At 40.1% G+C, this 16,922-nt stretch overlaps 1 protein-coding gene across 1 annotated transcript in view; it reads right to left on the minus strand.

Annotated features, from left to right (window-relative positions):
• Mrps9 (mitochondrial ribosomal protein S9) overlaps nt 1-16,922 on the minus strand; it is a 57,723-nt gene that overhangs the window by 25,536 nt on the left and 15,265 nt on the right. The window lies entirely within an intron of this gene.

Below are 16,922 nucleotides of genomic sequence, written 5' to 3' on the forward strand. Positions count from 1 at the left end.
ATGTATTGTGGCAGTTCAAATAGCAAAGCAAAAGTACTAAACATATATTCCCAAAAGAAAATATAACAACAAAACCAGTAATTATTAACCTGGCTATTGACAACTTTCAAGTGTCAACATCAAGGGTTGCAAGTGAAATTAGAGGTGCTCTTATACAAACAACCCTATGGCACTGTGCTTGAGGGGAACCATCTGAGGTCCAAGCCAGGCAGAACACTACAACAGGCAGGCTTGTGTTTTACTCACTGTGACTCTGGAAAGAAGCAATTAAAAGGCACATGTATCTTGGTCCATCTTTTCAGTAAGGTGTGCCAGATCCATTGCTTTGGCTCTGAGCAGATGCAGAATGTAATGTTGGGAAAGTGTGGCAGAGACTTTTACCTTACGGTGGCCAGGACGCAGAGAGGAACTCTCTATAGGCACGTTGTACAGGACCTACTTCTTCTAGCAGGTCCCAGCCTCTAAGAGTCCTACCATCTCCCTCAACAGCACTCAGCTGGGACAGAGCTCTAAACCCATGAACCTGGGGGGCAGTTCTCACTCGGACCAGAGCATCCTGATTTTATCTTGACCCTGAGGACTGACGATGGGCCCTCACTCACACTGTACATGCACTCCACACTGACCCTGGTGATATTTCAAACTACACTTTTCAAACAAGTTCGCCACTGCAGATGTGTTCTCCCCTCACACAGGTCTCCGAGGACTCCTGGCTCATTGCCATTTATACCAGGGCGTGGACAAATGTCATCAGCCTACCTCCCACCCCAGGACAATTTGAACATCAAAGAGAATGATGACGTCCTACAGCACAAGTAATAAGCAGGTGTGCACACGGAAGTTCAGTAGGCAGGTACACACACACAGTGGACAGAAGGGCAGGGAAAAAAGAAAGCTGCTTACTAGAACAGTAGCAAGTATTAAAGTAGGAGCGATGGCACAGGTAGAAAGGCCATCACTTTACAACTTCCCGGTCAGTTATAACTCAGGCAAAGATCACAAAGCCCCTTGCTGACATGCCATCAGGGATCGGAAAACTCAGACTCAAATATTACCCTCCTCTGCTAATTACTTTTCCATTGCTGTGAAAAAACAACATGATGAAGGCAGCTTGATCGTGACTTTAAAGAGTTCACCGCCATCATTATGGAAAAGCATGGCAGCAGTAAGGCTTGGCAAGTGGAGCAACAGATTAGAGTTCAAATCTTAAACCACAAGCAAGAAGCAAGACGAAGCTAGCAATGGCACAAGTCTTAGCAATGGCACAAGTCTTTTGACCCCTGAAGCATACCTCCAGTGACACACTTCGTCCAACAAGGCCAGGTCTCCTAAGCCTCCCAAAGGGTCCCACCAACTGGGCATCAAGTATTCAAATGCCAGACACTGTGAGAAACATTTCCTTCAAACAAAGGAAAAAGGTACTTCCACAAGAGTTCTAGAAGAACTGCTAAGGAAGAAAAGGCAGCCCACCCTCCACAGTGGGAGGAACTGTGCCCCTCCCGGGTGAAGCTGGAGGAAATCTCAGCCAAGGATTTCCTTCACACACTCCAAACCCAAGCAGATGCTCCAGAACCTAAAAATCTAGACAATTAGGGACACTCTGGAAAATTTAAATATAGACCATCCACATAAGTAACACTACAGAACTGTTATATTAGAAGGGACAATTGTACTGTGAGAGATATTGACATGAAAGGTGTATCTACTTCAGTGTTTTACTGATGTTTGCAGTCAAAATTATTCTCCCCAGAGGCAAAGGAAATGTGGAAGATGCTGTGATATTTATCTACATGAAGAGCAAGTATTCAATGAACCTTCATATTTCATGGAAATTTGAAACATTTCAAATTTAAAAGGTAGAAAAAAATGTCAAAAAACTTCCTCACACCCAACCTGTCTAAAGAAGGCCATCACTGGCCTAAAGCATCTATGAGGCCTTGTCCTCACGTCCAAGGCTGTCAGCATCATGGCAAGGCCCAGAAGATTAAGTATGCCTGTCAGCTCACAAGCCATTCATCCTCCAATGAGCAGCAGGCTATCGTTGGCATCACTTTCAAGCACAACCTGACTAAATCACGTGATCACTGAATAACCCTAAAGGGAAATGGAAATGTAAGAATTCCACTGCACTTCTATATTGCTCAGGCATGGTCTGCAGTGAAAAAATCATGAGAAAGTTAAGTGATAGAGAGTAGTTTAAAAAGAAAAAGAAAACCACTGCAAGGGTGGCTGGGACGTGGAGAAAACGTCTTCAAACACAGAAACAAGTGAACAAAGAGCCTGATGGAAATATTCTGAAGGTCAAGTGAAAGGTAGTTCTAACTTAAAGAGAGAAACTCAATCTTATAATCTAATTAAAAAATAAAAAGGTGGGCAATGGATAAAAATGAAATGAAAAAGAACAGTAAATAAAATAAGCCAGTTGTTTGTAAATCAAGTAAGACAACATCCTAAACAGTAAAGACAGGCTCTCAGCATGCTGTCTGCATCTGTTTAGTATGCATGGGATAGTACTGACGTGACCTAACCTATTACTTCCATTCATCTCCTATGGGCATTCTATGCAGATTCCCCCTGCCCCCCCCCCCCCCCAAATTCTGAAGCAAACAAAGGATGCAGTGGCTTTACTGAAAAAGCAATGGTTGTTGCTTTCTGGGTTCATTTAACTACCAGTTAGCACACACTTGTTAAAATGTAAGTGAATGCATTTTAAAATGAATAATGAATAAATAAGAACAAGTTTTTTTTGTTTGTTTGTTTGTTTTTTGGTCAGTGTTGTGTTGAACAGGCTATAGTGTGTTCTGAGCAGAACACTAGATGCTATAAATGGGAAAATCTTGACTTTTATTACACTGCAGAGGAAGAGAGCAGGAATGAGAACAGGATGGAGACAGAGAAGCACAGAACCCATTTGTTTCAGACACCATCACTAGTAATCTGCTTGCAGGATTAACTAAAACACTTTTAAAAGGCAGCACTAAGTGTGCACTCACTATACATAAATGTAAAACTTCCAGCTTACAGAAACCATAGCAGTCCTCATTATTTTAAGACTGCCATGTACTTATTAACTCTATTTTACAGATGCATCCGCAGCAACCTAGAGTCAGAGCAGGAACCTGAGATCTAACCAGGAAGATGCTCTTCAGTTCTCTCAGATCACAGACTCACCTCCTCCCCGGCTTTAAACACACACAGCTATTTAGCCATAAATAACAAGAAAATTCCCAAAGAAATGAACAATTTACCTTCCTAAGCTTTATTTAACAAATATTTTCCCCAACCTGATGCTAGGTGATAGCCAGTTTAGAAAGAGGACTAAGATATGGCCCCCAACTTCATTCTGTCAGGAGACAAAAGGTCTGTGTCACATAAAACATCAAGACAGCAGAGTGGTCAGTAGCACCTCCCACTTGGTCTTCTTACTAGTCAGCTCCTCCTGACTAACAGGACCAGAGCTCACGGCCTGCCAGGCTGCACTTCTGCTCCCTTTCACCCCCGCAAGGCTCTCTAGACCTACATCAAGTGCAGCCCCGTAACCCTCTGGCTCCAGTTACTTTTCCTCGTTATGGAGTGTAATGCTCTCCACATTCTCCCACGCTCTGTCATTCTGTCAAAGAAATACCCTCTTCCCATCCTGTCACTGTCACCATCTTCCACATGACTTATGGCTACAACAAAAGGGTTCCTTACATCCCAATTATTGTCACATTTGTGAGCAAACTAATGTGAACAAGCTATCTAAATTAGACTGTACGATTATGGTGGCATCTAGGCCAATATATAACTCTCATTTCCCAAAACCAACCCTGTCCTTGGACAATATTACTTCCTATCATAGCCCCCCTTTCCAGAGATTTCTGTCCAGCCTCGCTGTTATCTCAATCCTGCAACTGCTTCAGCACCATGAACCAAAACAACTTATACAAGAAGGAGTTTATTTGGCTTATAGTTCCAAAGAGATTAAGGGTCTGTCGTGGCAGGGAAATGCGGCAACAGGTGGCAGGCATGGCACCCGGAGCTGGAAGTTTGGGTGCACTTGAAATGGTTAGTTTTAAAAACACTCTCAAAGCCTTCCTCCAGTGACACACTTCCCCCAGCAGGCCATACCTCCAAAAATGTGATAATTATCTCCCTAAGCAACCTATACTGAAGACAATTATTTAAACTTAGAAAGAGCTAGCCTTCTAGATGGGACCACATGTGTGCACCACCACACCCAGGTAGTTATTTCAAATAAAATAATTATGCCAAAGAATAAATAATAAATATGTTTGAGGACAGAAAGCTGTTATCAAATAAAAATCTTAGCTAGGATAAAGATTATGTTGCTCCAAACATCTAGATTGGCATAACAAAATAATGTAAAATTTCAGTATTAGGACAGGTAAAGTGTGGCCAGCCAGAAGCCCACAGGAGGAAAAGTGAGGAGCGAAATGCTCTGCTGAAGTGAGCTATCTGTTCACTTCCACTGCACTTTGACTCCCCAGTGCTGGTGGGAGTTAGCAGTCATGACCACTCTCTCAAATATCTTTTAAGAAATTATTTTTTACTATAATCTATTCACATTACATCCCAAATGTTATCCCCTTGCTCATATCTTACCATACTCCCTACTGCTCCATTATCCTCCCCTAGACCTCTGCATGGGAGGGACAGTAAGCCCTCCTGCCCCACCATCTGACCACAGTCCATCAGGTCTCATGAGGATAGCTGTATCCTCTTCCTCTGTGTGCCCAAAAGGCTACCCCTCCAAGGGGAAGTGATCAAATCACTGGCACCAGAGTTCATGTCAGAAGCAGACATTGCTCTCCCCACAACTGTGGAGAATGAGCTGTCCATTGGCTAGATCTGAACAGGAGGTCAGCATTTACTGCATGCATTGTTCTTGGTTGGTGCAATAGTTTGTGCAGGCCCCTGAATCCAGATCCACCAGCCTTGATGGTCTCCTTGTGGAGCTCCTGACCCCTCCACAACCTTCCACCCCTCACTCCCCATACTCTTCCGTACAACTCTAAGCACTCCATCTAGAGTCCATCTGAGAGTCCCAGCATCTGTCCCAATCCCCCGCTGGAAGGAGTCTCTCAGAGGACATCTATGTTGGGCTAATATCCACTTATAAGTGAGTATGCGTGTCTTTCTGGGTCTGTGTTTCCTCACTTAGGATGGTCGTTTCTAGTTCTATCCACCTGCCTGCAAATTTCAAGATTTCCTTGTTTTTAATATCTGAGTAATATTCCATTGTGTAAGTGTACCACAGTTTCTTTATCCATTCTTCAGTTGAGGGATATCTAGGTTGTTTCCAGATTCTGGCTACTATAAATAAAGCTGCTATGAACATAGCTGAGCCAATGTCCTTACAGTATGGTGGAACATTTTTCAGGTATATGTCCAGGAGTGGTATGGCTGGTTCTTGAGGTAGCACTATTCCCAATTTTCTGAGAAGGTATTAGATTAATTTCCAAACTGATTGTACAAGTTTGCACTCCCACCAGCAATGGAGGAGTATACCCCTTTCTCCACATCCTTGCCAGAATGTGCTGCCCCTGGAATTTTTTATCTTAGCCATTCTGATTGGTGTAAGATGGAATCTCAGAGTCATTTTGATTTGCATTTCCCTGATGACTAAGGATGTTAAGCATTTCTTTAAGTGTTTCTTAGCCATTCAGTATTCCTCTGTTGAGAATTCTGTTTAGCTCTGTACTCCTATTTCTTAATTGGGTTATTTGTTTTGATAGTGTTTCATTTCTTGAGTTCTATATATATATTTTAGGTATTAGCCCTCTGTCAGATGTAGGGCTGGTGAAGATCTTTTCCCAGTCTGTACGTTGTTGTTTTGTTCTCTTGACTGTGTCTTTTGCATTTCAGTTTCAAGAGGTCCCGTTTATTAATTGCTGATCTTAAGAGCCTGAGCTGTCGGTGTTCTGTTCAGGAAGTGGTCTTCTGTGCCAATGAGTTCAAAGCTCTTCCCCACTTTTTCTTCTAACAGATTTAGTGTGTCTAGTTTTATGTTCAGGTCTTTAATCCACTTGGACTTTAGTTTTGTGCCAAGTGATAAATATGGATCTATTTGCATTTTCTACACATAGATATCCAGTTAGACCACCACCGTTTGTTGAAGATGCTATCTTTTTTCCATTGTATGGTTTTGGCTTCTCTGTCAAAAATCAAGTGTCCATAGACATGTGAGTTTATTTCTGGGTCTTTGATTTGTTTTCATTGATCAACAACCTATTTTTATGCCAGTACCATGCTGTTTTTTATTGCTGTTACTCTATTAAACTAGGAAATAGCAAATCCTCCACAAAAAGAAAACTAGGGGTGTAGCTGGAACTCTGCTAATGATTTTTCAAGACGCTTCAGTGGACACTCCTGGACAGACACCCATCTGTTTCTGATTTAGCAAGTGTGTTTTAAGAGACTGCTTCTCTATGTAAGTAGCAGACTCTGGCCATGCTCTGCCTTAAATGCGCTGATATTCAACCACCTCTGATACATATGTACACATACTCAAAACAACATAAAGTCTCTGCCTATTCCATGATTAAAGCTGTCAGTTTTAAGTTCATCCAAAGAAAACGTTAGCTAGAGGAACAGAAAACCAAAGGGGTTTTCTTGTGGGTTCTAAATAGTTCTTACATGAAGTTCCAAAATTTGTATAAATTTAACCTGGCCAAGTTCTTTGATGCTTTACTAATATCGCACGTAAAGAAATTGTTACACATCAAGTTTAGGTTCAATGACTGGCTGCCCTCCCCTTATACACACAAATACACACACACACACACACACACACACACACACACACACACACACACAGGAAAAAAGGAGAACACACATTCCCTTTAAATATTTAAATAAACACAAAACCTTTAAATATTTAATTCAACTCCCAAACAAAAGGGCTGACCAAAAGACAAAGAATGTAAACTGCAAAAATTTAAGTCTGGGGATCTGGGAGTGGTGGCTCACGCCTTTAATCCCTGTACAAAGGAGGCAGAAGCACGCAGATAGCTGTGAGTTTGAGGCCAGCCTGGTCTACAAAGCGAACCCAGGAAGGCCAAGATAACATAGAGAAACCTGTCTCGGAAAACAAAAAAAATTAAGTCTGTGATAAAGTTAACATCATTATTAAATCTCTCTTTAAATATGTAATTTTTGTTTTAGCCATAATATTGTCAAGTCAACAGTTTCCTAAAATGAAGGCACTATACCTGACTACATTCTTACACTTCAGTCAAAACTATAAATGAACTGTGGGCTCAGCCCAGGAGAAGCACCAGGTCAGGAATGCAATCTCTATTAATTAGGTATCCCAGCTGGGCAGTGGGTTTGCAGCTGTTAACTTGATCAATGACTTACCTAAATGTCATCTCTACTGATTCGCTTATAAATTACCAGCAAGTGAGACTAATGTACAGGTGCTAATTTATTTAAACTGTTCTCCACAGTTCTACATAGCTTTATAAACTGCATCTGGCACCTAATGTTAGCTGTCAGTTGTACTTAGACATGCCTGTCCTAACGACTCTGTTCATTAGAAGTGAGCACAAATTATGAAATATTGTGAAAAATGATACATCAAATGGAATGGGCACAGCAAATCAATTAGAGAAACTTCATACAGCACATTCACACTGACGAGAATAAAACAGTCTGGTTTTAGAATGAGGTCTATAATACCAATTAAAAAGTAATTGGTAGACTTCAGCAGTGTTATACATCAGTTTGTTGGCTTTCTTCCTGAAATTCTACAGTAATCTAGAGCTTAACTTTTAATTCCCAAATTAAAGCATTAGTAAATAGAAGCACGTCTGTATTCACCACAGTTAATACTAAGTCAATGTCTCCAACCTAAAATTTATCACTACTATGTGCTTAGTCAAAAGGAACATAGAGTACCAGGGCATGACTTAATACAATAGTTTCTGATGCAGATGAAAGATTAAGAAACTCACTAACACCTTGCCAACTGGTGGTCAGTAGTCAGTGTTACTCATGTCTGCTCTAGCAGGACAGTATGTTCGAGCATCCAGAAGACCTACAGGTCTTAGTCCACCATTCACCAGGGTTCAGGAAAGAAACTGGACTGGCACTGGCAAATGTCCCACATTCGTGTCTTACTAGTTCCTTACAGCTTTCACAGACTACAGACTCTTACATAAACCCACTCAGCTCACTGCTCCACCTGACATGCCCCAGCTAACACTCATGAACTTGAACTACTGTAGACAGAAATAATTTTACACACCATCAACATGTGGTAGTAGCCTGTGGTCTACACAGTGAGTTCTACAGCAGCCAGGACAACACCACACACACCACTAACTGTTTGCCAGTATCTGGGCTTCTGCTCCAGCTTCTGAGGGTTTCAGCAGCCGAGAGCTGTGCAGTGGGTGAGAGCCAAAGCTTATTATGCTTCTTTTCAATATAATTCTGAAAGTAAGTAGGCAAAAATTAAATTATTATATTGAAGTAAGGGGAAATCTCTGTCAAGCACGAGGCTCGTTTTATTTTGCTATTATACTAAGATGAGGGCTGAGAGACATCTCAGTAGTTAAGAGCACTGGATGCTCTTCCACAGGACCCAGCTTTGATTCCCAGCACCCACTTGGTAGCTCACAACCTTCTGTAACTCCAGTCACAAGGGGATCCACAGCTTTATTTAGTTTTCACATGCACTACATGTACAAACATACATGCAGGCACATCATTCACATACATAAACCAAAAATAAATAAGCCTAAAAGTTATAAGATACATTTCTCACATAAACTTAATACAAAGATCAAAAATAATTACAGCAAGGTTTTTTAAATGTTTTTTGTTTCAGACAGGGTTTCCTGTAGCTCAGGCTAGTCTCATATCTGGAACTCCTAATCCCTTTGAGTTTTCTCTTCCAAATACTGGGGCTGCAGGCTTGTCGCAGCACAATTAGATACAGCAAGTAATTACTAAGAAATTCCAGACATATATTACTGTAGCCTAAAAAATAACACATCTTCCAAGTGATATAATTCTAAAGTTAATCCCAACAGTATCAAGAATTGTTTTTATTTTTTAAAAAGTATTCATTGGATTTCTTTTTATTTTTACTAAGACACTTAGTACCCTTTAAAATGTCTTATAAGAAACACTAGTGAGTAATATTAGCTGACTATAATTTTCACACATAAATATATATGCAACATTCGGTGAAGCCAGCTTTCTATTCAAACTCAATTCTCTAAGGTAATTTTGTAAACTAGAAATCAATTGCTCTTTGATGTAATTCATATTCCCAACAAATTCATTTATGCCAGAACCTTAGCTAGCAGGGAACAGCAGCTAGAGGTGGACACACAGGCAGACACTCAACAGGAAAAGAGAGTGCAAGAATCAGTAATAGAGAGCAAAGCCTGGCCAGTCACAGCAGGGGCAAACACCCCGCCTGCGCCTGCCCCCCCCCCCCCCCCCCCCCCCAGCCACAGCCAGGAGTCAGCAACCAGAGTGAAAGGGAAGTCCCGAGGCAAACACTAAGCTCACCCTGCAGTTGATTTCAGAAACCGCTAACCCCAAACACTGATTGTGAAAACTGCATGGCACAGCCTTCAGATAGAGGCTGCTCACCACTGCAGACACCTCAGCACTGTTTGTGCAGATTAAATGCGACAGTGAATCAAGCTCTGTGACAGCATCTCACACACAAGCAGTACTTTCCCTTAACTGGAAAACTCTGTTTTGTGAAACATTAAACACCTGATCATAGTTAAAAAGGATAAATTTACAGTGTTTACTTTTAATATATTAGCAATAAAAGATATTAGAGAAAAGCATTATAATGTCTAAATACATAACAACAAATGCAATGGCTGCTTCTGCTTCTTCATCTTTTTTTGATAAATTGTTTTGTCTTTGGAAATATCTAAGTAGCTTTTCATGGGAAATTTTCCAAATACAGCCTATACTGTCTCCCTTCCAGGTGATTACATGTAACCAACCCTCTTGTAAAGATAATAGGAAAACAGAAACCATACTGAACAGATGTCGGCTATCACTGTCTGCTTCTGTTTTTTACATATCCTTTTAAAATGCCAAGGCGAATCCACTAAAATTATTAAAAGGCCCAGTTAACTGTAATAAAATGTGATCAATCACATGCACCACAGTCTAGCACAGAAGAGTTACATCAGCACTTTCAAGATAATGGCACACACTCACTTCCGTATGGGCTTTTGGATATGGAGCCAGGTAAGCCACACCACCCTACAGGAGACCAGGCACCCTTCCCTTTAAATCACACGATGTAAAATCATTACTGCACAGTATCTCAGGTACTCTGAGGAAGGCACAGTGTTTCACACTGTATTATGCTTATACCCTTTATAATCTCAAGAGAAAACCAATGTGACTGTTAAACATCACAGCACTAGAGACACTGCAAGAAACCTCGTCAGCCCAGGCTCCACAGCTTCCTATACTGCTTCAACTCTAACAAGTCTACCACAAAGACGGAACTAATACAGATTCTGCACACTGTGCATTTATATTCCTCACAGAAATCCAACTCCATTTTAAAAGAGTCTATTTTTTAAAGCAATAGGATGTTTTTCATATTAATTCATGATTTCAATGCATAATTGGATAAAGTTAAATGTTACTAAAACAACAGATGTGTATCTGTCATTGATACTTCAACAAAAACATTTTATGATACTTCATTCCATAAAAAGATGTTTTGCTGGCTGGGCGGTGGTGGCGCACACCTTTAATCCCAGCACTTGGGAAGCAGAGGCAGGAGGATTGCTGTGAGTTCGAAGCCAGCCTGGTTTACAAAGCAAGTCCAAGATAGCCAAGGCAACACAGAGAAACCCTGTCTTGAAAAACAAAAACAAAAACAAACAAACAAACAAAAAAGTCTTAAATACATAACATAATGTTTAGGGTTCTTGATATTTCAACACTGGCAAAGCAATAAGGAAAATCAATTTCTAAGAAAATATATAAAATAACTAATAGTCTCAATGTCACTTAATTTACCTACATTAAAATTATAGGCAGCCTAAACTTTTAACTAGGTAACTCCATGAAGTTATAAGACATGTCTACAACTAATAGAATAAACACTCAAAAAACAGTTTTAATTTCCCAAACTAATATTCATATTAAACATTTAAGCAATAAACTTGCAACTCCAAAACATAATTAATTTTTAATATAGTGTGAAAATGTTGATCTTTCCCCTATGAATAAACCCTCTGTTTATTTAATTAAACAAAAATAAAATAGCTGCACAGAATTTTAAAGACCAAAGAGACACTGGCACTGTTCTAAGGCCACACTAGCTGGTACAGCATCTCCTTACTACTTCTCCATCCTTCTCTGAGGACCCCACTGACACTTTCAGAAGCCTGTTCGCTCACACAGCAGATTTGAAATGTTTTTCTACTGGTTCTTCACGTCTGTCCCGCTTTTAGAAAACACTTGTTCTTTAAATAGAACAATGAAAGTATTGAGTGATTTTCCTCCTTTCAAAAGGCTACTCATGTTCCATACTCATCAAAAGGTAATTAGCATGGACATGTGGGCACACACCTATAATCTACCACTGGGGAGGCTGAGGCACATGGATCAGAAGTTCAAAGCCTCCTTGAATGCTCGGCTTGGTAGCTCAGTTTATAATTCAAAGCCTCCTTGAGCTACACAGAAAAACTTTGTCTCAAAAAACAGACCTCAAACCCAAAGAGCTATGAACTAGTATCAAACTCAAAAATATTCACAAACCAAATACATAAATACATAACATTACACAAACTGACAGAGTGGAATTATCTCATAAGCAGAGACATTATTTTAATATCTGAATATTAATTAGCATGATATACTAGGTGGATTGATACAATAAAACACAACATATGGTCACAGAAAAAGTGTAAAGCAATATTCACCATGTTAACAACAGAAAGATTCAACAAACTAGGAATGAAAAGTAACTAGCTGAATGTGATAAAGCACTGTGGATAGCTTCCCTTGTAAGTGTAGAACAATAAACATCGCCAAAGCACCATCACAAGATGGGCATGTCTGCCCTCAAACTCTGTTCAATTAGAAAAAAGTAGATTAAAAAAAAAAAGAAAGAAATCAAAAGGTATTCAGATAGAAATGAAAGTTTATGTATTTCCTCACGGTGGTACAACAGAAATTCTAGGAGTCAACTGAAGACTCAGTAAAGCACCTCAGCAACACTGCAGACTTAAGATCATTTTACAGACATCTTTGTACGAACAAAATCAGTTACACATACTTGATGAACAAAGAAAAAGTAAGAAAATAATCGTGGCTGGGCGTGGTGGTGCACGTCTTTAATCCCAGCACTCAGGAGGCAGAGGCAGGCGATCGCTGTGAGTTCAAGGCCAGCCTGGTCTACAAAGCAAGTACAGGATAGTCAAAGCTACACAGAGAAACACTGTCTTGAAAAAAGCAAAACAAACAAAAAGAAAAGAAAAAGAAAGGAAATTAGGGCAAAGAAGTAAGTTTAACAAGCACCAAGCTTAGATTGTGGAAACTACAAAATGCTACAAAGAGAAACTAAAAGTTTAAACTAGCCAGACATGTTCTCAGAATTTAACCTTCGGATTACAACAGTTCCAAAACTGGTCTAGCCATTCATCCAAGTTCCAAACCACAACCCTAGGTGGCTTTTTGCAGAAAGCAACAAACTACAAAGATTCAAGAGGCACAACTATCTTAGTTCCCCATTTTCCAATGTAACATGCACTACAAAGCTACAATAATAAAAGAAGACTTGCACTGAATAAAAACACACAATGAAGACGAGCATGGTGGCACATGGCTTTAATCCCAGCACTCAAGAGAGGCAGAGCCAGGTGGATCTGAGTTCGAGCCCAGCCTGGTCTGCAATGTCATGGAGACCAGAACAACTAAAGCTACACACAGAAACCGTGTCTGAAAAACAAACAAAAGAAAAACAAAAAACCCAAAATAATAATAATAATAATGATAATCATCACCACCACCACCATCATCATCATCATCATCATCATCATCATCATGGGGGGAGGATAAGCCCAGGAAGTGGTGACTTAAATCCCAACAGAGGCAGGCATAGCTCTGTGAGTTCAAGGCCAGCCTGGTAGGCCTACAGAGAGAAGCCCTGTCTTGAAAAACAGACAGACAGAATGAACAAACAAAGGGACCAGAAATAAAATCTTCACATGTATGTATGTATTTATATAGTTAATATTTGGTAAAATGACAAAATTTAATGGATGAAAACAATTTCTTACAACAAATGATGCTGGAATAACTAAATATCCACATGGAAATGCAGCTGGACCCCATGTTCAACAACTTAAATCTAAGAGGCAAAACCATAAAACTCTTTGTCAGACAAAGGGCTAATATCCAAAATACATAAAGAACTCAAGAAATTAAACACCATCAAACCAAATAACCCAATTAAGAAATGGAGTTCAGAGCTAAACAGAGCATTCTCAACTGAAGAATATCAAATAGCCAAGAAGCACTTAGGAAATGCTCAGCGTCCTTAGTCATCAGGGAAATGCAAATCAAAACAACTCTGAGACCAGGTCTTCGGAACAGCTAAGATCAAAAACTCAGGTGGCAGCACGTGCTGGCAAGGATGTGGAGAAAGGAGAACACTCCTCCACTGCTGGTGGGAATGTGAACTTGTGCAACCACTTTGGAACTCAATCTGGCACTTTCTCAGAAAATTGGGAATCATGCTACCTCAAGACCCAGCCATACGTTTGTTCAACTATGTTCATAGTAGCGTCATTCATAATAACCACAATCTGGAAACAACCTAGATATTCTTCAACTGAAGAATGGATAAAGAAACTGTGGTACATTTACACAATGGAATACTACTCAGCTATTAAAAACAGCCAAGGCTACACAGAGAAACCCTGTCTTGTTAAACCAAAAACCAAACAAACAAAAAACTCAACCAAACAAAAAACCCAAAACACAGAAAACAAAACAAAAACAAGGAAATCTTAAAATTTGCAGGCAAATGGATGGAACTAGAAATGATCATCCTAAGTAAGGTAACCCAGACCCAGAAAGGCACGCATGGTATATGCTCACTTATAATTGGATACTAGCCCAACATGGATGTCCTGAGTCTTCACTAAGCAGGAGATTGGGACAGATGCTGGGACTTGCTATTGGGACTCCAGGTGATAGTGGTATGGGAGAATGGGGAGATAGAAGGGCCCAGAGGATCCAGGAACACTACAAGAAGACCATCAAGGCTGGCGGATCTGGACCCAGTGGGACCAGCACAAACTGTTGCATCAACCAAGGACAATACATTCAGTAAATGTTGACTCCCTGTTCAGATCTAGCCAATGGACAGCTCATTCGCCACAGTGGTGGGAAGAGCAGGGACTGCCTCTGACATGAACTCTGGTGTCCCTATTTGATCACTTCCCCTTGGCAAGGAGGCCTGGTGGCACTCAGATGGGAAAGCAGGCTATCCAGATGAGACCTGATAGGATGTAGACATATTGTGGGGGAGGAGGTCTCCTTCTGTCAGAGGTATAGGGGAGGGGAATAGGGCAGAAGAGGGAGGGAGGGTGAGAATGGAAAGATACAAGTGAGGGGATAACAATCAGGATGTAATCTGAATACATTATAATGAAAAAATTACATATTATTCATTATAAATTAAATTAATTTAAAAATAAATTTAAAAAACATAAAACCCCTAAATCAAAACAGGAGGGCAAATCTTCATGACTTCAGAATATCAATGGTATAAGTGAATATCCAAAAGAAGTGTGACCTAATGCTGACAAAAATGAGTGCTCTCAGCATATATGCTCACAGCAGCAGTATGCACAGCAGGCAAAAACAGTCCGAATGCCCATCAACTGATGAACAAGCTGTCCATCCCAAAGGTATAAGAGCAGTAACATGGAGGAAGGGAGACGCTATTACAAACTGAGCAAATCTTGAAACCATTATGCTAAGTGAAAGAAGCCAGTAACAAAGGACTGAATGTTGTATAGTATTTATTCATGTCCCAAACAAGCAGATGATAGAAAGTAGGGGGGTAGGAGAAATGGCTCAGTGATTGAGTACTTAACACTCTTGCAGAAGACCCAGGTTCAGGTCCCACCATCCATTTGGTGGCTTACAACTATCTGTAACGCCAGTTTGGGGGGATTTGAAGCCCTCTCCTGGCCTCCAAAGACACCAGGCATACACCTGGTCACATAAATACATGCTGACAAAAAAGTCACACATCAAAAAACAAAAAAAAAAAAAAAAAAAATTTCTTTAAATGAATGTATTTTTTAAAAAAAGAAAGGAATGCCTAGAGTTGGGGGTGTGGAACTACCTATGGCTGTGAAATGAGGCCTACACAAGTCTAAAGTACAAATGGAAGCATTTTCCTTTTTGCATGTGTGCATGAAGCCCAGGCTTCAGGAAAATGAAGTAATACCTACATTACCTGAGAGAAGTACCTTCATTCATCTTCTCGGAACTTTCTAGGTTACCATAAGATATAACGACAGAAGGTCCCTACCCGGAGTCACCTCTATGTACAAAGGCACTAACATACCCTCCTGGGCTGGATGTGGCTCTCTTGGCTAGAATCCTTGCCTAGCACACATGAAGCATTAGGCTTACTCCCATGCACCTCATAACCAGGCATGATGGAACATGCTTGTAATCCAAGGCTCAAAAGGAGAGGCAGGAGGATTACAAGTTTAAGGTCATCCCTGGCTACCAGATGAGGCTGAGGCCAGCCTAAAACATATGAGATCCTACTGCAAACAAAACCAAAAGACAATTCTTCTAACTGAATCAAAAATGCAGCTCTGGAGATTAATAAGGTACTCTGTACCATTTAAAAGTAAAATAAAGGTATTTATAAAAGAAATTAAACTAAAATGCAAAAAATAAAGATTAAAAATAGCAACCCAGCCAATTCTCTATATTTTAGAGTCAACTACCATCACATCTGTACCAAATTTGCATACTCTTTCCCCCTTCATTATTATCTAAATGCAGCATAGTAAATTTCTAAATAACTTTTATGTTATATAAAGTTGATTAGTGACCTAGAGATTAACTTAAAGCATGTGGGAATATATACTGGCTATATATAAAACATACAGTCATTTTATATGAGCCCTTGGTATCAGTGGGGATTTAGAATCAGTCCCCATGGTAACTGTATCACTCACATGTTGAATAATCTTTCAATCAATGGCTGATAATACTGTAACCTTGGTTTGTATAAAGCACTTTTTGCAAAATGACAGATTTCTCAGACTATATTCATATCACTTAGAAAGTTAAATTATGAAAAATAAGTAAAAATGTTATTCAGTTAAAATATTTTAAAAGTTAGATTTTGCTTTTAAAAAATAAGGTCCAGCTTTAGAGTTGCTAAATTCCCCTGCTATCTTTATTGGGGTATCTAGCAAAACTAAAAATATTCCCTACCCAACATCCCCCCACTCCAAGGCTAGCTGGAGTCTCCCACCTTATGCATCAGGCCAGTCTGATGTAGGTTTCCCCTCTCACCAAAGAAGCTTCTTTTTGCAGCAAACGGAGACCATGACAGAGATCGACAACTGGTTAAAATGTAGAAAAAAGTGGCCATGGCTCACTACACAACCCCAACCTATGCAATTATAATATAACCCTACACTTACAACTCAGTGAATATTGTGAAAGAGAAACTGGAAAGACTGTACGAGCCAAAGGACCAGGAAGCCTAGAGTAATATAGTATCTTCCAGATAGGACAGGGAAGCTGCCCCATGAAATCTCAACAGTATCACGCTAAACAAGATTGGCTAACAATACTACCAGTCAATATGCCCGTGGAAATAAGGAGAATATCACAAGGCCCATCCCTACAGCCAATCAGTGGCTGCTGTG

The sequence above is a fragment of the Acomys russatus genome, chromosome 11 (genome assembly GCF_903995435.1).
Source record: "Acomys russatus chromosome 11, mAcoRus1.1, whole genome shotgun sequence".
Lineage (NCBI taxonomy): Eukaryota > Metazoa > Chordata > Mammalia > Rodentia > Muridae > Acomys > Acomys russatus.